The following is a 27,669-nucleotide window of genomic DNA, read 5'->3' as shown; positions in this document are numbered from 1 at the left end:
TGTTTGGTTTTCTGTTCTTGTGATAGTTTGCTGAGAATGATGGTTTCCAGCTGCATCCATGTCCCTACAAAGGACATGAACTCATTCTTTTTTATGGCTGCATAGTATTGTATGATGCATATCTGCCACACTTTCTTAACCCAGTCTAGCATTGATGTACTCATTGTATTATTTGTATATTTCTATTATTCTTAGAAGCCACACCCATTTCCTAAAATATGATACACAAAGTGTATTACAATGGCATGCTTTAGCATATTAATCTAAACAAAAAAGAAAATTAGTTTTTAATATTTTATGTGCAAATCACTGTACCATATAATATTCAGCTTAAGAAGGAACTGGAAACATGGGCTCTATCTAAATGTATCAGACTGAGTTTTATAGTGATGCATTTATTTGAGATTTGGGAATCTTTCTGATGATCAAAAGTTTTACATGCATTGTTTTCAACGTTTTAAGGTATGATTTCATTTCATTATGATTGATTGAGTTATGACAACAAAGCAGTTTCTAAATTTAGTAACTTAAAACATTAAAGTTTACACAGTACACATGAGGCATGCTCATGCCGTGTCAGCTGAGGACTCACCTTGCTGAAATCACTGAAGAAACGCGGCTGATGGGGCTACAGGTAGCCACGGGCTTCCGTGACCACAGAGGTGGGAGTAAGAGGATACACTGATGCGCAAGGTGCCTCCGTAAGGCTTCTTCCCAGAAGTGGGATATTTTACTGTTGTGCACATGTCATTGATGGAAACAAAACACGTGATCCACTAGGATGGGATGAGCAAACTTTCCTTATCAAAGAACATCTAGTAGTTTATTTTTTTCACAGAAGTACAGTCTATCACAGGTAAATTACTAGAGAAAATCATCGAATTCTTTCTACTTAATTATTATGGTAAGATTATTTCCCCACTGTTAAGAAAGACTATTGTAATGATTCCCATGCATATTTATCCAGAGTGAATAACACCAAGAGAGCTGCAAAGTGAACTTATGACATGATCACTGGATTTCATATATGATTTCCTAGTTTGGGTCATAGCTATAATACATATAAACCCTTGATTTTGGAAAACCTGGGCTGTATTCTGCAATCTTTGGGTTCTTATACCTAAAATGTGACTACTTGTATTTATCTTACAGAGTTGTTCTGAAGACCACATAAATTGATGCGTACAAAGCCAGAAACTCTAAAGACATGTAAATTAGGCATGGTGTTATATTTTACTGTTCAAATAATCTCTCTATCTCTGTGTGTGTACATATATACACATTCACATATTCATATATGTATATATACACATATGTGCATATATACACACATTCACATATACATACATATATATGTATGTGTATATATATGTGTGTGTGTGTGTATATATACATATATACCTCCAGTTTATCTTGAGAAAATTGAGAATATTTAACTGAATCCTATCAAAGAAAAATGTGTATTTCCAATCCTAGGCAAAATATATAAAGGAAAAAAAACTTTGACATGCTATGTGGACATGATGTGGTTCATAAATGATTGCCTGATGTCATATAAGAGCAAAACCAGTCATTATTCTACCAGCTTGTTTCTCTACAGGGGCTAAAATCCTAGTGAAAGAAGTCTTCCAAATTTCATAACGGAATGATTGCAAGCTGTAAAGAGTCAGAATGGCATTGAGTGATAAAGAACAGAGGAACAACTAAAGCAATGAAGAAAGTACTTCAGGGACTAGATGAAATATGTCTTCATGTCACTTGGTAATCACTTCAGTGAGATGCACCACTTTCGTACCAGTGGAAATTCTAGGAATGACAACTCGAAAGAAAATGAATCCTGTAGAAACAGTTGCAGGTATGCAGTATCAGAGATTCCTCAGTTTTATTTTCAGAGCAAAAGCAATAAGTAACATTTTAAAAACTGTTCAAAAGTTATGTGGGTGCAGGAATGCTAATAATGTTAGCAGTGTGAGGAATAGCCACTGCCATTAAGGATCTTAAAGTCTACATGTGGAAATAAAGTTTAAAGACATTCAAATTTAAATGAAATGCAAAACTCACATTGAAGAGTTGTTCTAATATGCTGCTAACTTCTACTTGGGTTGTGTATATGCATATGTATTCGTATATGAAAGATATTACCAGGAAAGGGGACATATTTTCAATTATGTATCACATTAACAAATATTTTTGCATATCTGCTATGTACCAGTAACTGTGTAGATTTTAGGATCACAGTGAGAAGAAGAGCAGGCTATGTCTTCATTGAGCATTGAAGCTAATGGGTGATAAAGTTAAAATAAGAAATACACAAATTAATAAAATAATTATAAATCTGAGTAAGAACTATGCCTAAAATAAACAGACAAAAAGATACAATGTAATGTGAGAACTCCCAAAACATCACAAATGATAAAGCTGTTTTGCTTTTGCTTTTGTTTTGTTTTGTTTGCAATTACAGACAGTGTGTGTGGGTACAATCACAGACACTCATCTCTCACTCATGATTCTGCAAACTGGCAGTGGCCCTATTTGGCTCTGCTCATTATGTTTTACATCCTAGATTTCAGGCTGAAGAAGCAGCTCCCAGCTAGTACATGGTGTTCTGATTGCAGAAGGCAAGAACAAAAGGCTGAACAAATGCACAGAGGTGCATTGAAAAGTTAAGCTATGAAATACACATAACCCTCTGGAAAAAGACAGACACATAGTGAAGTTCAACAAGGGGCATGTCAAAGGTGGTATGTAAAATACTCTTCCAGGAGAAGATTAAGACAATTGGAGAAAATTGTACAATATACCACTCTGCTCTATTAGTCCTAAGTATCCATTTATCTCCCATATGAAAATGTAATCTTCTTCTCTGCAGGAATTAATCCAAAAAAATGTCTCATCCAATCATGATACGAGGCTCACAGTCCAGAGATTTTTAATATGCCTCAGTTCCAGATGCAGCTCTTCCTGCTGCAGCTGGCTAACAAGTAATAATACAAGTTACATAACTCTCTTCAAACACAGCATTCAATAATACAGAATAGCCCAAATGAACACATTCAGAAAAGAGAAGAAGTGCACCTTTGTTACTGGTCCATAACAATTCTGAAATCCGTCTGGAATAATACAGTACTTTTCTCCTATTTGTGGGTAGGGAATATTCTCCTATGAAGCCCATTGTGCTCCCTGGGAGCACATACTCTGTCCATTTTTCTCTATGGCTCTTGTTTCTGCCTCTGTGAGACCATCATTTTTCCATTCATCTCCTTGGTAACATCTGAATTTGAGAGACTGTTATTTCTGGAAGCTAAGCAAACTTTTTAGTTGAACTTCTTGTGGTTAGAAATGAATGAAAATACAGTGATTTGTTTTCTGAAACGGTCACAGATATTCTTAATCAGATGACAGTGTGAAATATACAATAAGGTCAAAACGTTAACTTTTATAAAAATCAATAAATTTGGGGAAATTTATTATTTATTATAATTTTTTATTCCACACAGCCCCATGTGCTAATCGCCATACCTGTTTACACACTACTTTTGTAGTTCTCCTTGAAGAGGTCCTTCACTTCCATTGTTAGTCATGCTTATGATTCTTTTTGAGAATCTTGTCTCATGCTTTTTCTATTTTTCTCTCAACTTTGTAAAAAGTATGTCGAGCCTATCAGGTTTCAATGGAAATATGGCAATGCTCTAACTTCTCTGTGTCATTTTGTATAACTGAAATATTTACTGGGGACCACATTAAGGTAATTATGTGTCTTAGCAAAGGGGACATTAGCCAGTCTTTTGAATTTCTGTCTTTCCTGAGTGTAAGTTTCATTCTAAATCTTAATAGGCATTCGTAAATAGTAGCACTTAATAACAATAATTTTAATTAGTCATCATAGGTATGACTAACAGGGAAGTGAAGGACCTTTTCAAGGAGAACTATAAACCACTGCTCAAAGAAATGAGAGATGACACCAACAAATAGAAAAACATTCCATAGTTATAGATAGGACAAATCAATATCATGAAAATGGCTGTACTGCCCAAAGCTATTTATAAATTCAAAACTATTTTCATTAAACTATCATTGACATTCTTCACATAATTAGAAAAAAAAACTATTTTAAAATTCATGTGGAACCAAAAAAGAACCCAATTAGCCAAGACAAGTCTAAGCAAAGAGGAACAAAGTTGAAGGTATCATGCTACTCGATTTCCAACTATACTACAAGGCTACAGCGACCAAAACAGAATGGTAATCATACAAAAACAGACACATAGACCAATGGAACAGAACAAATTACTCAGAAATAAGACCACACATGTACAACCATCTGATCTTTGACAAACCCACCAAAAACAAGCAAGGGAAAGGGGGAAATAATTTTCTATTTAATAAACAGAGCTGGGAGAACTGGCTAGCCAACATGCAGACAATTGAAACTGGACCCCATCCTTACACTACATACAAAAATCAACTCAATATGAATTAAATACTTAAATGTAAAACCCAAAACAATAAAAACCCCAGAAGAAAATCTAGGCAATACCATTCAGGATATAGGCACAGGCAAAAGTTTCATGAGGAAAACAAGCAATTGCAACAAAAGCAAAAAATGACAAATGAGATCTAATTAAACTGAGGAACTTGAGCACAGCAAAAGAAACTATCATCAGCGTGTACAGACAACCTACGAAATGAGAGAATTTTTTTGCAATCTATCCATCTGACAAAAGTAAAAGTAATACCCAGCATCTACAAGGAATTTAAACAAATTTACAAGACCCAAATAAATAACCTCATTAAAAAGTGGGCAAAGGACATCAATAGACACTTCTCAAAAAAAAAAAAAAAAAAGACATACATGTGGCTAACATATTAAAAAAAGCTCAGCATCACTTATTATTAGAGAAATGCAAATCAAAACCACAATGAGATACCATCTCATACCAGTCAGAATGGCTACTACTGAGAAGCCAAAAAAGCAACAGTTGCTGGTGAGGTTGTAGAGAAAAAGGAAGATGTTTACACTGTTGGGGAGAGTGTAAATTAGTTCAATCATTAGAGAAGACAGTGTGCTAATTCCTCAAAGACCTGGAGGCAGAAATACCATTTGACCAAGCAATCCCATTATCGGATATATACCCCAAGGAATACAAATTTTCTATTATAAAGAAAATATACATGCACACTTAAGGTTCATTGCAGTGCTATTCACAATAGCAAAGACAAGGAATCAACCTAAATGTCTCATCAATAATAGACTGGATAAACAAAGTATGGTACATGTACAGCATGGTGAAACCACCTTTGCAAAATTAAAACTGAGACAGTAAAAGAGATCTAATGTAACCAACTCCATCTTCCTTCTAACTTCCAAGCTGTCTTTGTTCATTCCTGGGTGGAGGCTGAACTAACTTTGGAAGAAACTCAGTTTACAGTTTATAGTTTAAATCAAAGACAATAACGGTCCTTTCCCAAAGCAGACTTCCTTCTTGCCTGGGGACTAGATTACCTTTGTAGGACCAACATTATCCATGAGATTAGAAATTATGGTTTAGGAGTCGTGTAGCTGGAGACTACAAGATTCTGATCCTCCCTTAACTGCTCCTAAGATCAGTGTTTGAGATAGTTCGCAAACTCTGCACTTGATGGATCAGTTGGCACCACCCACATGGATAAACTGACTCATCTGATCTTGTGACCCTCACCCAGGAACTGATCTATTGCAAGAAGACAGCTACAACTCCCAATGATTTATTCTCTGACCTGACCAATCAGCATGCCTGACTCACTGGCTTCCACCGCCCACTAAGTTGTCTTTAAAAATTCTGCTCCTTGAATGCTCAGGGAGACTGACTTTAGTAATAACAAAACTCTGGTCTCCTGCATAGACAACTCTTTGTGAATTTGTCTTTCTCTATTGCAATTCTCCTGTCTTGAGAGATCGGCTATGTCTAGGCAGCAGGCAAAGTGAACCCATGGGGCAGTTACAATGGAATACTATGCAGCCATAAAAAGGAAAAAATAATGGCTTTTGCAGGGACATGAATGGAGCTGGAGGACATTATCATCAGCAAACTCCAAAGAAATAGAAAACTAAACACCACATGATCTCACTTAAAAGTGGGAGCTGGACAATGAAAACACATGGATACGTTGGAGGGGAACAGCACACATTGGGGACTGTCCATGGCAGGGTGGATGGGAAGAGGGAGAACATCTGGAAGAACAGTCAATGGATGCTGGGCTTAATTCCTAGGTGATGGAATGATCTGTGCATCAAGCCACCACGGTCTATGTTTACTTATGCATTTACCTGTGTAACAAACCTACACATCCTGCACATGTATCCCTGAACTTAAAATAAAAGTTAGAAATCAAAAAGTAAATACAATTATTTACAAATAATGTATGAGAATCAATTATTTTTCCAATCACACAATATCCAGAATTTCTGGTATTTATCTCTACTTTTCTTTTAATTATTTCCTGCAATTAGACCAATTACTATTTGAGCTCATATTTTTATAGCACTTCATCACATAAAGAGAGGTTCGTTAGTATGTTCAAAAATACAGTTAAATAAAAGGAATAAGTTCTAGTGTTTAATAGCGCAGTAGAGTCTCTAGTTAACAATAATTTATAATACTTTAAAATAGCTAAAAGAGAAGATTCGGAATGTCCCCAACACAAAGAAATGATAAATGCTTGAGGTGGTGGATAGTCCTATGACCCTAATTTGATCATTACACATTGTTTGTACGTTATAAATTATCACATGTATCCCATAAATATGTACAACTATTATGCATCATTTACAAAATGAATCAACCAACACTCACTACCAACATTCTACTAATTTCCAGGTTTGGTAGATACCATAAATTTTTATACTACAGGCAAATCATCCTGGTAGAAATTTCTGTTTAGCCAGGTTTCAATACAGAAATAACACACACATGTGTTAGCTTATAGAAATGAAAATTCGTTTCTCATTCAGCTGTTGCCAGTGACTCTGCTAGGTTCTGGTTCTGTGTGACTCCACTAGGCTTTACTAGACTCTAAGAAGTTGACCCAAATCACCCAAGCTCATTTAAAGTGCCCTCTCAAAAGGGGTGGCATGAAATCTGTTCCAGTTTCATCTCATGCTACAATCAAATGGTAAACACATATGATGAATGTAGCGATAATCTGCCTATAGGAAGGTATAGTGGACTAAATGTCATACCAAATCCATGACCTAAAAATCATTTATGTATACTTAAAATTTATTCAGGATAAATCATCAAAACTAATTCTATGTTAAGTGTATTCATAGTTAGTGTAAGGTAATAAGAATAAAGTATTAGCATTTTAAAATAGAAAGTGCAATTAAATTAAATGATGAGTGCAAAGAAAGATAAACTTGCATTTTTTTTAAGTAATAAAAATTCTGTCACTTTGTTTTTCAAACTTTTTGGCCTAACAAACAGTAAAGTATATTATTAATATTGTGATGTAAACTATACACACATATATGAGTGTATGTATGAATATACATATACATGTAATTCAAACAAAAAATTACAAAATAATACCTATTTCTGCTATATTTGATGTATTCTATTTTATTTTACTCTCTTTTATATTATGCTTTATTTTATTATTTAATAATTTTGGATGAACTCCATCAGATTGCAATACTCACCAGTGGGTAAAAATCAGCAGTCTAAAACTCTCAGACTTTGATTATAAATTTATAACACACACTGCCACCCCTAACCAATACTCTCATTTATGAGACAAATGTTTTCCTATTCAATTTTATATTTTAGTAAAAGTGGATTTAAAAATTGCGTATTTTTCTGTGCATTCTAGATGACTCATACTTAAAATCATTATAGTAAAGACCATCTAATAAACAAAATATTGCGTTTTTAGGTCCTTAAATTATATGAAAAATTAAATATATTTCATATATTAGTCCAAGTAAAATCAGAAAAATAAATGCATTTTAAAGCAATTCATGTAAATGAACTTCTTTATATTTTATAAATTAATAGTGACTTTCAGAAAAAGATGAATTTCTTTTTAATGTCAGCCTGTCAGCATTACAGATGCTGTCTTAGGTGTTGCATTGGCACTTACTAGTTAATTTTTAATCTGTACCCAAATTTTGAAAAGTCTTCTTAAAATCATATATTCTTATGCATTTATTGTCCTTATAGTTTATATAACCTTTAAATATATAAATTAAAAAATATTAATTTTTGTAAAAACAAATAGCTTAAATATACCATAAGAATAAAATAATTATGTTAATTATCTAAAACAAAAAGTAAATGATATGAAACATTTAAAGAATTAACTTTTTAATGTTTTGACTTGACAAATTATAGCATATCTTTATCAATCATTGTTGCTACATGTGAATCCTCGTTATATTAAGCAAGAGCATAGTATTCCAACTCTGCTTCTAAAGAAATAGTTTAAATGGTAATAAAGTATTTCATTTGTTTAAATAAGAAGTCAATTAGTTCTCTGAGAAAATAAATAAAATTTTATTTTGAAAGCACACTGCAGTTAAAAAATCAAGAAGGCAAAAGAATATAGTTTTTTTAATTTCAGAGGTAGTGTGTATGAGGGGGCATACTAAAAAACATCAAATGGTTAGATACAAAGGATACAAATTTGTATCCTTACAAATTCGTTAGATACAAATTCTCAGACACCAAGGAAGAATTGTGTCTGAGAATTTCTCTCTCACTGCTGGACACTCCTGAATCCTTTTGTTCTGACATCTGATCATAAGTATTATCTGCTTCCAGATACGAGTGTTTGTGCTTGAGTCTCATTGCTAAATTTATCAATTCATGCCTTCTGCATCTTTTCCGGAGTGGAGATGTCAAAAGGTTCAACAATGATTATAGGTCTCCAAATTGCCCTAACATCATAGTATTTTGAAAATTTATTCAATTTAGAAAAAATAAAACTAAATCAAATTTCGTGGGAGAATCTATTTTTAGGAATAATAATATTCAAAAATACTCAGTTATATCTAATCAAGGGAAACAGCTCTCCATATGACAGTACTTTAAAGAAGTTAAATAATACAGAGATAGCCAGTGTATAATTCAGTGCATTCAAGAGACAGGATAAATTCTTCTAGAGAACATATGACATAATGAGATGTAATTTGGAAAATGTTATTGTATTAATTCCAAGTGCTAGAACAAAGTATCATAAACTAGGTGCTTTGAGCAACAAACATTTATGTCTTGAAATTCTCGGGACCAAAAGTCTGTGATGAGGATATCAGTTTGGTCAGGTTCTGCGGAGGGCCAACTTCCAGGTTGCAGTCAGCCAACATTTTGTATCTTTACATGGTGGACAAAAAAGCAAGTTAGCTCTCTGGCTTCCTACGTGGATACTAATCTCATTCATGAAGGTTTTAGCCTCATGATCTAATTGCCCCCCAAAGACCCAACCTTCAAATATCATCACTTTCATGAATAGATGTCAACATTAAATTTTGGGAGAAAGACACAAATATTCAATTTATAAAAATTATCTTGGTAAGTAATTTTGAATTTTCTCTTCAAATGCTAGCCCCTGAAAATGTTTAGTATATGTGAACAAAGAAAATTTGTAGAGAATTAAGTTCAAATATACCTGACAAATCTCGAATGCAACACATTAAAATTATTAAGTCCTATTTTTAGTATATAGATTTCTTATATATTAATGCCCATTATTAATATCTGAGAGTGAAACATGTTTCTTTGGATTAATGTCGTTCATGGTACACATTAAATACACACACACATACACATATATACACAAACATAACTTAGTTGTTAAAAATTGGATGCAAATGAATGCTTCCATCAAGATCCACTGGAAAGATGAATAAATACAAATAAAGTTGTTTGAAGGAACTGGCAATCAAGGCAAACAATTGGTAAATAACCAAGGCAAGACTTGATAAATATAAAACACAGAGAGCACACTAATCTCCTACAGATGCATTTTCTTTCATGGAATTTGCCAGTTTTGGACAGAGTAGAGGATCAAGAACCCAAGCCAAGGTGCAGTGCTGAGAAGCAGAGACAGCAACAAAGAGTTGTGTGCTTTGGACTGAAGAGATGACACCTAGTATTTGATATGGGAGGCCATGGAATGGTCAAGTTCCCAATAAAAAGAGACACGGAAAAGTGAGTATGAACGTTTGTCTTTTTTCCTTTGTTTTATTATTATTATTATTTAACTGGGCAGAAATCTAGACCAGCAGCTAGGGAAAAAAACCTCTAAAGTCTGAATGTTGTCTCGTGAATTTCACAATCCTGAAGAGATAAAATTGACATTTATGATTCATAAAGTGGTTAGGCACTAATAAACAATACAACATCTCAGTTGGGTTCCATGAACATTAGAAGCAGTGAAATAAAGAGTTAGGTAAGTCTTTGTGAATACTATAACCCAGCCGTGAACGGACTCAATCTCTAATTGAAATAAGACATTTGCCACAATTCTCTTTGCTGAACAGACGAGAGAGCGAAGGTTCTCTGACAGAAGTAACATCACTGAGCACCTACAATATATCATACACAATGGCAGGATTTAAGTAAAAGTTACAAAGCATGACAAGAAATTGGTTATAGTGTGCTCCCACATGGTATCAAGAGGAAGATAAGTGGGTAAACAAGAAATATCAGTGAATGATTACATATCTTGCCCCACAAACAGAACACATAAAGTTGACACATAAAGAAAAACATCCTGGTGGAGATTAATTCTAAGTTTATAAATAGGGCCTTACCATATCAGGAAACCTGTAAGAGAATCCTAGGTAAAATTCAGGATTCAAAGAAAACATGAAGCTCAGTATGGCCATCAAAGTGAAGGCTGGAGATGGAGGTGGCCCCAGAGGAGAGTCTGGAGACATCTGTGTAAAACATACTGAGGAGGTTTAACTTTATCCTGGCTGTCATGTAGGTGGGCATAGGAAGAAGTTAACAACACTGGAGGAAGAAATGCTCGTACACTGTTACAGCCATTTTAATAGGAGATGCTATGGTCTGAATACTTGTGTCCCCCTGTGCACCCCACCACCCCAAATTCATATGGTGGATCCTAACCTAAGGTGTTGTTATTGGGAGGTGGAGCCTTTGAGAGGTTATTAGGTCACACAAGCAGGGTCCTCAAGAATGACATTTGGTGGCCTCATAAAAGAGACTATAGACAGACCCTCACTTTTCTACCACGTAAGGTTGCAGTGAGAGGACAGCATCTATGAACCAGGAAGCGGAGCCCTCACCAGCCACCAGATCTGCTGGGACTTTCAATTTGAACTTCTCAGCCTCTAGAACTGTGAGAAACAAGATTCTGTTGTTTAGATGCTACCCAGTTTACATTATTTTATTATAGCAGCCTAAATAGATTAAAACAAGAGACCATAGTAGTTTTTGTTAAGGTAGTGGTGATGTTACTTGAGATCAACGATGAGTTGAAAAAGGCCAGGCTTGATCAATGATTCAATGCGGGAGTTCAGATGGGAGATTCCTATATGACCTCTAGGTTTCTTAAAAAGTGTTCATTTTATTATACTTTACTACTTACATACGTTTCACATGTATTATTTCATATGTATAAAATATTACCTACTGACATCTTTAACCCATTTCCCATTTATTAAAAAAATGCAGCTCACTGCCAGTGCTCATTTAATTTTACACAAACATGCTCTTTGAGGCTGAAGCAAATCTGACTGATTATCAATGTGAAAATAAAATATAAAAACAGTTATTGGAGTTATTTCTAAACAGAACTTTAATCATAATGCAATAGAAATATGTAATATTTTACATTAGGATTAGAGACAAGAGTATTCACAGGGCAAATGGGAAATGGGTTAAGAAAAATAAATCATAATCAATTCATGAGGACTATTTTTCTCAACTTAAAAGAAATATTTAGGTGGATGATACATAGCCCTAAGCAAAATATAACTCCAGAAAAGTACACCACCCTTTCTCCTTGAGTGTGGTTCATTTCTTCCCCTTCACCTTTTAGTGGCTGTCTCATTCCTCTGCCCATAAACAGAATCCTGAACCCAGTTTGAACACACAAAGATTATCAGTCTTTTGATCTTATAAGCATGTTAATGGGAAGTAACAGAATGGTGGAAGGAGTGGGTGGGGGGAGATAATTTAACTGAATAGCTTTTGACATCAGTACCACAGTTTAAAAAATTAAATACATGAAAGTTTGGGGTCTAAATAGATAAAGTAAATCATGAGGATAGTAAAATAATTAAAGAGAGAAAAATAGATAAATAGGGATAATTGTATGGAGGAGGAAATTAAATATTAAATGGTTATATTTATTGTATCAACTTAAAAAACTTAATAGTAAACTTTCCACAATGAGTGGATTTACATATTATAAAATCACGATTCAAAGCCAATTAATAATTTTTGGAAAATTAAGAAAAATAAGTTTTGTGGCTGCTGTGTCTTCCATGATTCCAACTTCCTGATATTTGCATCTTGGTATTTATACCATGGTATTATCCATCATGATTGAATATGGACAGGAACTGTGACTTGTGTTGAGAAATAATATGTCTGCAAGTTGAAATGACATATGTCATTATGCATTTATGATGATGTAACATAAGATTGCAACACTTGTATAATGAACAGATCATCATGCTTGGTGATTGTGAGGAAGCAAGCTGCTGTACTGGAAAACCTCAAAAGGCAACAAACTCAGGTGACCACTAGGAGCTAAGACTAGCCTCCATCTGACAGCCAGCAAAGAACAAAATCTCCCAGTCCTACGATTAAAAGAAACTGAGTGCTACCAGCAATGATGTGAGTGAGGAAACAGATCCTTCCCCAGGTAAGCTTCCAGTTGAGAACTCAGCCCAGGCCAACATTTTTATAGACCTCTTTTCCTTCTTATTTTATTTATTTATTTAAATTTAAGGGGTACAAATGCCATGTTGTTACATGAATATATTGAGTAGTGATGAAATCTGGGCTGAATAGTGTATGTTTTACTCATTAAGTAATTTCTCAGCCCTCACCTGCCTCCCACTCTTTCAAGCCTCCAATGTCTATCATTCTACATTCTATGTCTATGCATACACATTATTTAGCTTCCACTTACAGGAGAGAACATGTGGTATTGGACTTTCTGAGTTATGTCACTTAACATAATGGCCCTCTGGTTCCATCTACATTGCTGCAAAATACATGATTTTATTCTTTTTTGTGGCTGAGTAGTAACATCCCATTATATATATTAATATATATGTATGTATATCTTTAATCAATTATCCATTGATAGATATATTTGCTATTTTGAAGAGTGCAGTGATAAACATGAGTCCAGATATCTTTTTGGCATAGGATTTGGTTTCCTTTGAGTAAATTCTCAAAAGTAGTATGGCTGGATCAAATGGTAGTTCTATTTTTAGTTCTTTGAGAACTATCCAGTAAAATTTTAGTATACAAAATCAATGTACAAAAATTAGTAGCTTTTTATACATTAATAGTGATCAATCTGAGAACCAAATCAAAAAGTAAATCTAATTTATAGCTAGAAAAATATCTAGGGCTATATTTAACCAAGGAGGTAAAAGGTTTCTACAAGTACAAACTTTAAAACACAGATGAAAGAAATTGTAGATGACATAATAAATGGAAAAAACATCTCACGTTCATCGATTAGAAGAATCAATATAATTAAAATTGTCATACTGGCCAAAACAATCTAAAAATTCTATGCAATTCCTATCAATGTCGTTTTGCACAGAGTTAGAAAACTCCTCAAATTGACACAGAACCAAAAAAAAAAGTTTACATAGCTAAAACGATCCCAAGCAAACATAAGCTGGAGGCATCACAGTACCTGTCTTCCACGCATACTACAAGGCTACAGTAACCAAATAAAGAAACCAAGGTATTGGTATAAAAACAGGCACAAAGACCAATGGAACAGAATAGAGAACCCAGAAATAAGACCACATAACCACAACTATCTGAAATCTCCACCCTGATTTGAGATTTCCCAAATAAGATGTTTATTGTAGCCTTCCAAGACCCTAAGTAGTGAGAGACCAAAGCTTGACCAGACTCAAGAACCAGGAAAAGTGTGAGATAATACATTTATTCTTTAATATACTAAATTTGTGGCAATATTGATACATAGAGATAGAAAACAAATGCAAGTTTTCAGAAATTTCAGATATATTTTTCCAAAATAAGTAATTGACTTAATGTTTTCCTTAAATTATTTAAAGATTTGTGTTCATATTCTATCTTTAAAGTTGAAAATAGAAGCAATTAACCAGATTGGACTATTAACTCCTGTTCAGTATTCTGTAAATGGTTCTATTGCGTTCCTTTTCTCTTGAAGTTTAATTTAATATTTTTTGACATGAAATGAGAAAAAAGTTATTTTCTCCAAGTTCATTTGGCATTCTATTGAGGATCTTCTTCCTTTTTTGGAAAGAAGCATAAGTTAACCAAAATAATTTTATTTTAGCTTCCAAGTCTTCAGGTAGAAAATGAGATGAACATTTATTTTTTCCCAAGAATTCTCTTGATATTGAGCATAGAATTGCAGAATAAATACTCCTAAATTCCACCAAGGTAAAATAAAATATTGGTGTTTGATTCCAATGGTAAATATCTTTTTCTTCTCTTCCCAACTTTGGAACTAGTGAAGAAATGAGACAAGACTCTCCAAGGAAAACAAAATGCCATTTTTTTAATGTTGATAAAACTAGTGGAAGAAGATATCTCTAGATTTTCAGACAGTGTTTTCTTAAAATCCATCAAATTATAGGAGCAACGATGCTATTCTGCATAGAATAGAAAAGAAGGATGGCTCCAAAAATGGACCAGAGGAACTGAAATTCCTAGGTCCATGTTCTTCTGTCAAATTTCTATCTTGTGTATAAATCACTTTATGCCTCATATAGCACGAAAATTTTATGTAACCTAAATTATCTTCACTATTATGAAGTTTAAAAATTTCAAACAATTGGGATATTACCGAAAATCCAATGCACTCTGAAAAATTTTAGCAAAGCTAAATATTATGCGGCATTAGATTTCCCCTTTAAAATAAAATGTATTTGAAGATTATTATTTGAATAAATTAAAAAACAGAAATAGACAAAACTGGTAAATGCGAACACTAATATAGACCTTGTATATAAGGCAATGGATTGACATTCCAGGTTTAATTTTGTGTTGATGGTTTTATCTTCACATTAAGTCAATCTAATATTCTTGGTTGGGGAGATAGCCAAAGACAACTGAGCCACATAAAGTTGTTAATTTTATTGTCCTAATCATCGCTTTCAATTTAAATTAAACTGAATGGCTGGAATAGAAATTTGAAATGGAATCCTATCATGGATACTGCTATTTCTAATCCTATAAAGGGAAAGAATGGGACTTAATTTCTGTTAATATAGCCACCAAAAAAAAAAAAAACCAAAAAAAACCCTTAAACCTTGTTTTAGATGTATTACTGCACAGATAACATTCAAATGTTGACTTAAAGCTTATCTATTGCATACCATTAATTAGAACTTAATGTGCAAGTTCATTAAGAAAAGGCAACCTCTAGATTGACTTTGTATTTTTTTAATTGCAGTAGCTATAATTTAAAAATACATTATCCTGCATTTTTAATTACAATATGTCTTTATGTAGTCAAAAAATGATCAGGAATACATGTAGCTTTTTTAATTGTCAAGACTTGTTATGCAAATCTGTTATCTCACATATTCTTAAAGATAGGTTCATATTTTACATCTCATTAAATTAAAAATAGAAAGGCACAAAACTATCAACTAAGAGTAATGATTCTTCTTCTCTAGTTTCATCTGAATAACAGACATTTATTGTTTACTTTCTGTTTTAAATTACAATGTGCTGACTTGAATATTATAATCGGCTTCATTTAATTTGGTTATGTGCTACCAGAGGTAACTATAGGTACATGCTTTAATGCCTACTCTGACAGTTCCTCTTATGATGAAACTGTTATTCCTAGATCAGTACATGGTAAGCCAGATTCTGATTTAGAGGTCTTAAAAGGACAAAAAAAGATAAATTTTTAAAAAGTCACCCTTATTAGAATTCAGCCAAAACCATCCTGCTCTACTCTAACAGCATATAAGCAGGCAAGATAAATGCAATATAATTGTATAAAAGTGGGGTGATTATATCAAGAAAGAATGCTTTTCTGTTTTATTGATTCCTATCAAATTTATTAATGGAATTTATACTTTAATTAAAGGGTAATCATTGTCACTCACTTTGTTTCCCAGTTTTGGGAGCTACAATTCAAGATGAGATTTGAGTGAGGACAAAGTCAAACCATACCAGCCTATTTTAAATTAATATACTTCATTCCATGTTTCAGATAGAGATTTTTTTAAATCCATATGTGGTAGGATAAAAAATTATCCCTGTTTATTATAATAAAAACTTAAAATGAGTTCTGATGAATATATAATGTGTATATGTTTTAATGCCTTATTCATTAAACATTACTTTGGGAGGCCGAGACGGGCGGATCACGAGGTCAGGAGATCGAGACCACCCTGGCTAACGCAGTGAAACCCCGTCTCTACTAGAAAAAAAAATACAAAAAACTAGCCGGGCGAGGTGGCGGGCGCCTGTAGTCCCAGCTACTTGGGATGCTGAGGCAGGAGAATGGTGTAAACCCGGGAGGCGGAGCTTGCAGTGAGCTGAGATCCGGCCACGGCACTCCAGCCCCGGGCGACAGAGCGAGACTCCGTCTCAAAAAAAAAAAAAAGATGTTGCTCTCAATAATCTATTTGTTTACTCTTTGCTTGATTGTTCAAGTCTATATGTGAAAATATCTTCATAAACATTGATAAAGACTATGAACTTTGTAGTTTTATTATAGTCTTGCTTCATTAATCTATTTGAAAAAAGAGACCTGAACAAAATTATGCTCCATGCGACACTGACCATCTGCAGTAGCTGCCCCGCTTTCTGTTTTCAATTTTCTATTTTCATTTGGAGTTTATCTTAACTGTACATACACAAGCTTTATTTTATCATCAATGGTCCTTCTCTATAAGGACTTTGTTACCTCTTCTGCATACCTGTATTATGTTCATTTCCACAGTTTCATCCTTTGCTAAATGATGATTTTTTTTTTTTCTTTTTCAGATGGAGTCTCCCTCTGTCGCCCAGGCTGGAGTGCAGTGGCGTGATTTCTCTCACTGCAACCCCCACGTCCTGGGTTCAAGCAATTCTTCTGTCTCAGCCTCCTGGGTAGCTGGGACTACAGGTGCATACCACCATGCCTGGCTAATTTTTGTAGTTTTAGTAGAGATGGGATTTCACCATGTTGGCCACGTTGGTCTTGAACTCCTGACCTCCTGATAGGCCCACCTCGACCTCCCAAAATGCTGGGATTACAGGCATGAGCCACTGGGCCCAGCCTAATAATGATTTGTATTAGGTGCTTTCAAACCCTGAATTGACATTTAATAAAGAATTCTTGCTTTATTCCAATGAAAATAGACAACCTTTTATTTCATACAGTATGGTAGATATTGCATCATATGGAATCTGACATAGTAGCCTATCCCTGAATAAACCTCTTCACTCTGTGCTGGAGGGTTATCTTACATGTATGCCAATTTTACTAAAAAACATAATCCTATACAGTATGGATGAAAAACATTATACTATACATTACATAATGTTATGTATTCATAATGCCAAGAATATTTTAATCTGGCCAGTGTGGCCTGTCTCCTCAAAGTTCTAACAATCTCTGTGTTACAAATACCATGTCCGAAATTCAGGCCTACAATAAATTTAACAGTGTTACTTTTACACTTAGTGATTAAGATACTGATTGTTCACATATTGTAGTCTTAGATTCTTAAAGAAATGAAGAAGGAGGCAATTAGCATCACAAAATTATAATAAATTCTGCAGAATATAAGATGCATGAATGTATAAGTACTGTATTAATGGAATAAGAGTTTTCCAGTGCTTCTTGCATATACTTAATGGATTTTATATTATTTGTAACATTCACAGTTACTTTCAGGAGCATGATTCACATTTTTAAATTTTTCAGAGCACCAATTCACTGTGTTTTATAGAATATGCTTGTGTCCGTGTGTGTTTTCTGTGCCTGTGCATGTATCTATGTGTGTCTGTATGCTTGTTTCTCTGGCTGTGTGTTTGTGTGTCTTGGTGTATATTTGTATATTAGAGTTACCTGCACTAGATACCAAAAAACAATGTGCACACTCAATTACTAAAATTAAAACACACACACAAATTTGATGCCCCCAAATAAAAATAATTCTCAAAAATAAATTCTAAAATTCTGAAAAATAAACATCTTTGCATTCTGATTCCTTTGTAAGAAATGTTTCCACATGAGCCATTTTTCTCTTTTCTGTTGCTTCTGTGTGTTTCTTGGCAGTTGTTTAATATCAAATATGTCAAATGATAATTTCCTCCAAGATATTTGGAAAGAGAACATCAAACATAGATACTTTGTGAATACCACCATCTTACGCAGTTATGCTTTTCTTTCTCCTTCAACTTGAACATTGTGTGGCAAATGAGTCCCTGAACACTAATGGGATTTGCACTATGCTTGATACCCCAGAGCATTGCTTTTAGAATTGACACTTCGTAGGAAATGAAGCAAAAACTCATTGTGAACAAATTATACAATTAAAGGGAAAAGTAACAGCTGGGCAATGCAAAGATTTTATATGAAAATCATAGCAAACATTGCTTAACTTTATGGAACCAGATTTGCAATGGATTTGTTATCTGCTGTGGAGGATTTAGTGGAACAACACAATTGCTAAGACTCACAGGGAACTTGCATTTCTGCAATATTTTCTCTTGTAGGTTGAAACAGCACCTCAATTATGACAAATAAGTAGAAAAAATGTATTCATTTGGAAAAATATATGTATTATAACCTGATAATGTACACTCTAAAAATTCAAAGTTGTTTACTAGAATTTAAGCAAAGCATTATATGTTATTTTAAAATTTGTTATATTCAAACTGTTTATCGTTAAAATGGTGTTTAACAGGAATATTTACTTAAGATCAATTGAATATATGTAATACATATATACACACATATGTTCAAATATATAGCTATGTATACATTGTTACAAATATAGCATACCTCTATCTCAGAGTTCTCACAAAAAAATTCATATGAATATTGCTGTAAGTACTTATATTTTCTAATACAAATTGCTTTTATTTTATTTGGAAATATAACATAAAACAAGATTCCATACTGATTGAATAAAGCTCATTTCTTCTTCTTCTTTTTTGGACAAACCTAATGATAGTAATAATACCTTGATTCTAAAACAAACTTCTTTAGATTTGAATATTTCTGAAACTTAAATTTGCAATGAATTTTTTATAAAAACTAAAATTTTTGGCACTTCTCTTTTATCCTTTCATTATAAAATAATAGCATAATAAAACCAGTATTGGTAGTTTATTTTCTTAATAGGAACATGGCAAATAATAATAACATTTTTTTTCTTTTCTTTCTTTCTTTTTTTTTTTAATGGACTCTTGCTCTTTCGCCCAGGCTGGAGTGCAGTGGTATGATCGCGACTCACTGCAACCTCTGCCTCCCAAATTCAAGAGATTCTCCGGCCTCAGCCTCCCAAGTAGCTGGGATTACAGGGATGTGCCACCACACCAGGTTAATTTTTTTGTATTTTTAGTAGAGACAGGGTTTCACTCCTGCCCTGAAATGATCCACACGTGTCTGGCTCCCAAAGTGCTGGGATTACAGGTGAGAGCCACCGCACCCAGCCAATAATAATATATTTGAAAACACTTTCACATTCGTTATCTTTATCTTTAGTTATCTTAAATTATCTTTAGTTATTTCATTTAGCAGATTGTCCCTGAATATTTAATATATAATCTGCACCAAGTATAACAATAAATTTGGCAGAGGTCCAGCTTTTATGAAATTCTGAAACCAGTGGCAAAAATATTTAAAATAACTGTTTAATATAATACAATGTTATAATCAAATATAATTTGTGGCTCAATCTATACAACACATAAATGATCAGAAAATGATTTTTGGAGGAGAAAACAGTTTAGTCTTCAGATATGACTATGCATTAGTAGCTTAGGGCTTGACATTTTGATATTACAAAGAGAAAGATTATTGGTCCAATTGTTTACTTGAAATTTGACAAGAGAGCAGATTTTAAGTGTTCTCACTGCACACACACAAAATGGTCACTATGGGTAGTGACGGATGTGTTCACTTGACTGTGGTAATCAGTATACAACATACGCTTATTAAATCATCACACTGTCCACCTTGAATAAATACAATTTATTTGATTTTTAATTGAAAAATAAAATTGCATATATTGATGGTGTACAACATGGTGCTTTGTTCTATTTGTACATTGTAGAATGGGTAAATCAAGCTAATTAGCATATATATTACTGAACATATTTATTTATGTTTGGAAAGAAAACTTAAAATCTACTCTCTTAGTAATTTTCAAGTAGACAATATATTGTTGTTAACTGTAGTCACTGTGATGCATAACAGAGCTCTTGAACTTACTCCCGCATGTCACTGAAATTTTTGTCAGGTAAACATTTTAAAATAATTATTTTTAAAAGGCTTGGAAATGAGAAAGATTACTCAAAGCAGTTTGGGACAACTGAAATTAAAGTAAGGGGAAAAGATAATCCTAGAAAAGAAAGAAGGAAATAGAGCATCGAGAATGTTGCATGTTCTGACAAAGTGCTTGGACCTGACTCTTGAGACAACTGGGAACTGAAAAGCTCGTCGCTTCATCCAAATGAAAAATTTTACTGGATCTTGCCCCTAAGATAATTTTTCAATCTTATCTCATATCTTTTCATGGGACAAGACAGGCAATGATTTCAGTCTCATAAGGCCTTCCCTTTTCGAAATCTATTTTCTTCCTTTTTTTCCTCAAAAACTAGCCAATTCTTATATGTGCTCACCTTGTAATATCCAATAATACTACACAATATTATTTTCATTTTTTTAAAATCACTGCTATCTAGAGGCTTCAGTTTTACCAGGTTTTCTTTTTTCTTTTCTTTCTTTTTTTTTTTTTTCATTTTCAAGTTTCTAACATGAATCTCCAGCTTTTCAAACTCCAATTTCATTTTTCTGTCTCTCATCTCCAATCTCCCATATGCTATACTATATATTTAAGGTTTGGTTTATGAATGAACTCAATTATATATTGATAAATATTTTAAAAATAGCTATCTAAAAAATAAAAAAAACCTGATTTGTAGTATTTGATTGTTTCTTTGGTGTAAATATTCCCACCATGCGTGATTTGGTGCTGCCACTTTTCTGTTTATGATTGGAGAGCTGGGGTTTCTAGAACCAGCAACACGAAGTCCAATCCAAGATACCACTTTCTGTGTGAGTTAAGGCAATGATAACAAAATTTTGATTCGTCATCCTGATTATATTAGTAGATTGAAAATGGTCCTGCTTTTTTCATGCCCTTTAAAATATAATTTGACTATAACTTTGTTCTTTCTCCCATGAAGAGGGAGTTTATTTCTCAGCTGCTTGAATTTTAACTCTCCCACGATTTGCTTAGCACGCTGGAAGTTACTCCGTGTTGTAGAAGTTACTCTGTGTTGGTTCTGGTTCCAAGTCTAGGTCTCAAGAGTCTTTGCATGCTTCCATCCTCTACTTCATTCCTCTGCCTTCACTTTGAGAGCAAGCCCAGACAGACCAGATGAGAAATGTTAGAAACAGGAGAAGAACTGAGTCATCAGCTAAGAATAAGCAGGAACAGTCAGTTTCCAGCAAGGTCACCACCCAGCAGCCACAGCAAGCCCTGCTGGGTCCAGCCACACTCGACTCACGTGAGCAAAACCATACAACCATTCAACAAATGATTGGAAATTACTAATAGTGGTTGTTCTAAACCAATAAATGCAAAAGTGGTATTTTATGCAGGAATTGTTCCAGTATAAATTGCCACCAATTCCAACTATGATATTCATAAATCACACTACATTGATCCCAATCTGAAGTTTAAACTTTTTCTCACTTGCTTTGCACACTCACGTGTGCGTGCACACACATACACACACAAACACAGACACGTAATTGCTGTGCAGTAAACAAAATAACTTGTACTATGTGTCTATCCAGTGATTGAAAAAGAATATATTTTAGGGAATTTTTGAGGAAAGTCAGAAAACAATGATCAGACTAACATCTTATGAGGTACCTGTATTCTTATAACTTTCCATAATTTAATTAGCTTAATTTCATTATTTCTTCAAAGAGTCTTTTTTGTGTTTCTGATGTGTCACTTTTTTGGTTATTAAAAGTTTATAGAAGCTTTGTTTTTAGGATTCATTTTGGAATAAAGTGTTTTATTATTAATACTTTCACTGACAAGTGCATGAAAAGTTTAATTTGATTTGATAAATTGTAACTCTGAATTGGATTTTCAGAGTTGTTACAGTCGTAACATAAATTGAGATGTATACTATTGTTTCTTGGCTGGGCGCAGTGGCTCACGCCTGTAATTGCAGCACTTTGGGAGGCCGAGGCGGGTGCATCACGAGATCAGGAGATCGAGACCATCCTGCCTTATACGGTGAAACCCCGTCTCTACTAAAAAATAGAAAAAATTAGCCAGGCGTGGTGGCGGGCGCCCTTAGTCCCAGCTACTTGGGAGGCTGAGGCAGAAGAATGGCGTGAACCCGGGAGGCAGAGCTTGCAGTGAGCCGAGATCGCGCCACTGCACTCCAGGCTGGGAGACAGAGCCAGACTCCATCTCTAAATAAATAAATAAATAAATAATAGTATTGTTTCTTTTAATTTTCTGCTTGTATGGATTCTATAAAATTATATAGCCACAAGCGATACAGTGATATTCACTAATATCAATTAGCTGTGATTATGGTTATTGTCCATGTCAACCTAAAAGGAAGAAGCTGAAGCAAAATTCATATAAAGAGTTTATTTGGGCCAAGGTTGAGGACTGCAGCCTGGTTGCCTTGGAGAGTGTTCCAAAGAAAAAGGAAGAAGATAGAGTTTTTAAAGAAAAAAAAGAAAAAAAATCAGGGGAGGGACAATTACAAAAGTTGTTTTTCAGGAATGTTCGCTGGTTACCAAAAAAAACATTGGTTAGTGATTGACTGTGCATTGTTGAACTCTCGGGTGTATGACATTTCATGGCTTCTTGACATCAGTTTGTCTAGAGAGCCTGGATAGTAAATGCCTTCAAGAGGTAATTATTTAGCCCAAAGGCGAGTGAGACATGACTGCTGTTACATTTTAAATGCTTCTCTGGGCCTGACAATGTAAAGCAGCTCACATTCCTCAGACAAAAATTCTGGTCTTTTTTCTTTCTCATTAATTTAAACAATATTTATTGAGCACTTACCATACTTAAGACGTATGTTCACCTGATGCTAGAGATGAAGTGGTAAGCTGATTTGTTTCTGTTTTTGCAAAGATTAATGTTGACTAAGAACGAAACACACACAATAATCAAATATTCATTCTAAAAAATAGTTTTGAAAATTGGAATATGAAAGCCATAGGGAAAATTTGTGCTCTCATTCAAAACTATGTATTGTTTAAAGCACATTCTTAGTTGTCTGATTCTGTTTCTGTGAAGGCTCTGGGCTTTCTTTGCCTTTGAGCTACTTTACAATTCCATAAATTGGAGATGACTGATAGCAAAGACTATAATTCTGGTCTATAGATATGCAAATAAATTCTGTTCTGTGGAGAAATTATTCTTTTCTCCCTATGCTTCTGCTGCAGCTCCCGACCCTGATGAAAGAGCCAGGTTTGCAGCCAGCCATTTGCAAATTGATTTTAGTAAAGTCGAGCTACAAAAGTCTCTGCTTTTCTGACACGTGCTCATCTCATGTCTGCATAAAGTTTGTGAATTTAACTTTTTTGAAAGTGCCTTTTAACAAAGCAGATTTCAAAGTAGCTGGACTTATGTGGTTGTTGGTGGTGTTGGGGCAGTTAAAGCAGGATTTCCTGAGAATATTGTATTTTATCTAAAATATAAAGGTTTAGTAGGTGCTAATTAATGTCAGAGTGAAAGAGCACTGTACACTTGTTAAAGACAGCAAGCCAGGTTTTATTTTGAGTACTGCAGTGATGGAGAGATTCTAGTACAAACTGAGCTCAACTCCCACTGAGACAAAAGTAACTAGGTTTTTAAAGGGAGAACAGAGAGAAAACAGAAAAGATCTATGGAAAAGCAAAAGAGGGAACAAAAAGAACTAGGGGACTATGGGGAAGCGAATGCGGCAGAGGAGGAAATAGAATAGGGCAGAGGAGGAAATAGAAAATTACAGAAGGGGAGTAAGTGGAAAGTTACAGAAAATGGATAGCGACAAAATACATTTTGTGGTTCAGCAGCATTGCTCTTTCTTGAGCGAAGACTCTGCATGGGTGTTGGGGTTGTCTTTAGTGGCACAACCTAGTCAGGTTTTAGCACAAGCTAAAGTCAATCTCTTAGCACAGTGTTGGGGAGGTCGTTTGTGCCACATGAGACTTCACAGTTCAGATTAAGCACATTTATGGTGGGTGCCTTCCTAGAAAGAAGGAGCCAAATGTGTAAAGGCTCTGTGATTGGGGGACCATATATATTCAAGGAAATAAAGTGAGATCATCTTGGCCACAGCAAAGAAAATAATGGCATGATTAGTGAGGATGCAGGAGTCATACCATGGAGGGGTCTGTAGCCCATGTTACAGGTTTTGTTCTAATAATCTAAATTAAGTTCTAGTGCTTCATCTATGAAGAACTAAAAGTTATTAAACAGGTTAGGTTGAGTTTGTATTTCTGTTTTTAAAAAACTAAGCAAACAAAATCTATAAAATAGAATGTTTGAAAGTGGTTAGAGTGGACAAAAGAAGATCAAGTAGAACTCTGTTGCAATTATCTAGGGAAAAATAAAGATATACTTTGACTAAAAGTCAAGATCATAAAATTGTGGGAATCTCTAAAATATTTAAGTGGTAAAACCAATAGCCTTTGGCGATAGCTTGAATTTGACAAAGATAAGGAATAAAAGTATTCCCGCATGAATAACTGGTGTGACAGTTGTGTTTGTTCGTTTGTTTTTGAAGCTCAGGAAAAATATAAAGAACACAGTTTAGAATGTGAAGATCATGAATTAATTCTTAAACATTTTGAGGTACCATGCATGGCATGTAGAGATGACAATAGGAAATTGTGTAAATTTGTGTATCAGAGTTGAGTCCTGGATTGGGAATATAAATTTGGAATGTATTCGTGTAGGTGATAACAGAAGCTAGTGCAGGGTTGTGAATAACTGGGGACTGTTATAAGGACAGGATGGGAGATAAAACAGAGAAACTCTGCTGCTGGAAGAAACTTCAAAAATGTAAAGACTAGTAAAGAAAGGTAAGATTTTAAAACAAAGTTGAGAAGGAACAGACAGGGTAGAAAGAAAATGATGTATGTGTTATCAAAGGAGCCAAATAATAAAATATTTTGAGGATGAGAACATTTTCAACAGTGTCAAAGAGGAACATTTTAAAATATTCCATAGGATTTTTGCATCGATGTTCATCAGGGATATTAGTCTAAAATTCTCTTTTTTTGTTGTGTCTCTGCCAGACTTTGGTATCAGGATGATGATGACCTCATAAAATGATTTAGGGAGGATTCCCTCTTTTTCTGTTGATTGGAAAAGTTTCAGAAGGAATGTTACCCGCTCCTCCTCGTACCTCTGGTAGAATTCCACTGTGAATCCGTCTGGTCCTGGACTATTTTTGGTTGGTAGGCTATTAATTATTGCCTCAATTTCAGAGCCTGTTATTGGTCTATTCAGGGATTCAACTTCTTCCTGATTTAGTCTTGGGCGGGGAACATTGCACACAGGGGCCCGTTGTGGGGTGGGGGGAGGGGGGAGGGATAGCATTAGGAGATATACCTAATGTTAATGACGAGTTAATGGGTGCAGCACCCCAACATGGCACATGTATACGTATGTAACAAACCTGCACGTTGTGCACATGTACCCTAGAACATAAAGTATAATAAAAAAATAAATAAATAAAATGTTAACCCTTTAAAAAAAAATTCAGGAGGCCAATCAGTGCTTCTCAATGTTTGATCCCCAGAGCAGCAGCATCTGAAATGGTTAGAATATGTAATTGTTAGAAATGCAGATCTTAGATCAAAGCCTAGACCTGCTGAATCAGAAATTCTGAAAGTATTTTTACATAATCTGTGTTTTATTAAACTCTCCAAACAATTCTGTTGCATAGCAAACTGTGGGAACAATTGTGTAGGTGATGGAGGGTATGAGATGGAGGATGCAGGTGAGCTTAACATCAACTATTTTCTTGTAGATGGAAATTAGAGCCAGATTAATACTGAGTGGAGGATTAATAAGAAGTAGTAAAATAGATGTCAAGAATAAAGAAAACAGAAATAATTTTGGCTTGAAAGGAGAGGAGATCATTATGATAGCAACAGGAAGATACATGGTCAAAGGCTGGTTGGTTGCTTAGTTGATTGGTGATGTTTGCTGAAGTTTTAATATTGAAGATATTTGAGAATAGTTAAAAGGCAACAAAAAAAATCTAGCCTGAAGAAAAAGTTTGAATATAAAATAAAATAAAATAAATGTATTATACATTCAAAAATTTCTTGAGAAGATTGAAAATGATAAAGCCCAAAGCAAGTATTTTGAAGTTTACTATTAAATTGTTAGTTGCTTTAGTGCAGATTTGGTAAACATTTTCTGTAAAGGACCAGTGTAAATATTTTTGGCTTCTAGGAACACACAGTCTCTGTTAAAACTACTCAACTTTGCCATTTAAGTGAGAAAGCAGACATTAACAACGGGTGAGAGAATGGATATTATTGTATTCCTGTATAATTCTATTTGCCAAAACAAGCAGACAGCCATATTTGGCCCACATAATACAGTTTGCCAACTCTTCCTTTAAATAATCAACAACAAAGAAACAGAGGCTGTTGCAGCTACAGTTGCGGGTAGGCTTCTGTGTTTGTATATTTGTGGAATGAAGATGGAAGAGGTTGGCTTTTTCTGGTTGTTTCTACAATATCTGTAACTTAGGAGAGATAACAATGTGCTGAACTTGTATATTTGGGAGGAATGATTAGATGATGACAACAGCATTTTTATGAAGTAATTTCAAAGTATGAGTTGATTTGGGAAAATTAACAGAATTCTCAGGTGTGGGGGGTCATTTGAATTTTGTGATAAACTTTGCCTAACTGCTCTAATGAAACTTTCTGCAACAACTCTCACCTGGAGAAAAGAGAAAGTTGAGTTTAGCCAGAGTGAGGATATTGCCAGTCAAGCACCGAAAAAAAAAAAAAAAAAAAAAAAAAGTCAAAGGTATAACGGAGTTGGCAGTATTTTAAGTATTGTTGGTGAGCTCATAATCTGTGAAATCGAATCAAGAAACGAACAATAGAAAATACTGCTGAATTAGGAAGTGTATTCTATTATAAACCTACATGCGTATGTATGTTCATTGTAGCACTATTCACAATAGCAAAGACATTGAATCAACCCAAATGCCCATCAATGAAAGACTGAATAAA

The 27,669-nt window shown here is 34.3% G+C and overlaps 1 long non-coding RNA gene across 1 annotated transcript; it reads right to left on the bottom strand.

Moving 5' to 3' along the window:
• On the bottom strand, positions 1–21,717 carry LOC117064400. The gene is made up of 3 exons (XR_004429438.1): positions 21,705–21,717; positions 21,477–21,478; positions 1–159 (listed from the first exon to the last, which is right to left on the bottom strand). It is a non-coding gene; the product is annotated as an uncharacterized LOC117064400 (long non-coding RNA).
• Positions 21,718–27,669: the final 5,952 nt, after the last annotated feature.

The sequence above is a fragment of the Trachypithecus francoisi genome, unplaced genomic scaffold (genome assembly GCF_009764315.1).
Source record: "Trachypithecus francoisi isolate TF-2019V2 unplaced genomic scaffold, Tfra_2.0 Lachesis_group2, whole genome shotgun sequence".
NCBI lineage: Eukaryota > Metazoa > Chordata > Mammalia > Primates > Cercopithecidae > Trachypithecus > Trachypithecus francoisi.
The sequence above is the reverse complement of the archived record's forward strand: the minus strand, read 5'-3'. Positions and strand labels throughout refer to the sequence as shown.